This window comes from Bos indicus, chromosome 12 (genome assembly GCF_029378745.1).
Source record: "Bos indicus isolate NIAB-ARS_2022 breed Sahiwal x Tharparkar chromosome 12, NIAB-ARS_B.indTharparkar_mat_pri_1.0, whole genome shotgun sequence".
NCBI classification, from domain to species: domain Eukaryota; kingdom Metazoa; phylum Chordata; class Mammalia; order Artiodactyla; family Bovidae; genus Bos; species Bos indicus.
Window position 1 is genome coordinate 47,619,200 of NC_091771.1, and position 1,952 is coordinate 47,621,151.

The following is a 1,952-nucleotide window of genomic DNA, read 5'->3' on the forward strand; positions in this document are numbered from 1 at the left end:
CATGTTGTGCCTTCTTCCCCTACCATAGCAAAAACAATGAGCAAATTGCTCTCTCGTAACTATTTAAAAGGGTCTGTTTAATGCAGACAGTTAATAAAGTAATTCCCACTTTGAACCAGTATCTACCTTTGTTTAACATGGAAGAGAGGAATTTGTTTTTACAATATCAAAAGTATAAAGGGAGGCATACTCCATGAATGTTGATTTCCCCTATTCTGGTCAGTACACACATACATTACTGATTTTATGTTTTCAAGATCATTACCGTAGACACTGGAGGTAATTTGTATATCCTAGTTTAAATTTTTTTTTGGTTGCGCCTCTTGGCTTGTGGGAGCTTAGTTGCCTGACCAGGGATTGAACCCAGGCCCCAGCAGTTGAAGAGCTGAGTTCTAACCACTGGACTGTCAGAGAATTCCTTGTATATCCTAGTTGTATTGTCAGAGGTAAAACAAGAATAAGGTTTTTAAACTTTTTTTCCTTGTCAAAAGAACAAAATTGATTTTAACCACTAGTAACGATACACCTGGGAGCCTACACCTTGGCTTCTAGTGTCACCTCCAGTGAAAAGAACTGGGGCTCCTTGGAGACATGGCTGATTTTGAAAGTGGATGTACAAAATAAACCTGGAGTATCTTACAGCGTAAGACTGTAAGCAGTCATAATTCCCACAGTGATGCAGGAATGTCAGAGCAGCAGTATAAAACATGATTGAATTGTAACCAATCCTGTTTTTTTATTAGCACAGACCCATGAGTCCATGCTAATATAAATGATTGAAAAAATCGGAAAGAGATCTGAAAAGATCTCCAGTTTTTGTAGATCGAGTCTCTGGTAGAATGTAACTCTCTACTCTTTAAGTTCAGGCTGCATAAAGTGACTTTATTACAAAGAGTACAATATAGCCAAGAGGGAAGGGAGGGGGGTCACTTTACAGTTACAAAAACCTGCCAAACACTCAGCTGGTGATCAAGGTCCTTGTCAACAGATAAGTCATGTTCTCAAAGTATATACTCTTGGTTTGATGTGATGAAAATGGGACTTTGCCTCTGTGGTCTTCCTCCTAAAACACGTAAGCCCTGTGTAAGCATGAGAAAGACATTAGACATCCCATATGAGGGACGTTTTGCAAACTATCCAACCAGTAGTCAAAACTTAAGGTCTTGAAAACGGGAAAACTGAGAAGCTGTCACAGCCAAGAGAAACCTAAATGAAACAAAAACAAAATGGGATTCTGGAACAGAAAGGACATGGGGGAAAACTGAGGCAATTTGAATAAAGTATGAAATAGAGGAAGCTGAGGGTGGGGTATATAGGAATTCTGTATTATCTTTGCAGTAACTCAAACTTCTAGAATAAAGTTTCAAGCAGAAGCTAGAGTGAAAGTTTAGGATAAAGTTTGGAGTGAAGGAAAAGAATTCAGTATCACTGTCATATATTTTCAAGAAGTGGAAAAACCCCTGATGGGAAAATAAGGTAAAATTGCAGTTACATAATTTGGCATCGTGAGTTTATTCAGCCTTCCTCATTACTGGACCCCTCATTCTCCGTGTCACTCAACTCAGTTAGCTCAAGAAGAGGGCATGCTCATTCCCCAGCTGGAACCTCATTCTTTCATGGGTGTAAAACATAATTTCTTTGGCTTAAATTTATTTCTAGAAATTGAGATAGAAAGTGAGCCTACCAGGTTTCTGAAGCAAAGACAGAGATGTCTAATGATGCATCAGAGATGGGTAAGTATTCAGTTGATAATTGTAAGAATTAAGTTTTCTTGTGCCTAGAAACGTCCTGCTTGCTTTGGTTCCAGCACTTAACTGTTTTCGGCTTCCTCACGCTTCAGTACCAATTTACTCCAGACTACAGATCACAAGTGTTTCTAGTGTCTCCTTTTTTTTGGACCAGGCAGCATCAGGGGTCTTAGTTCTCGGACCAGAGATCAAACCACCACCTGG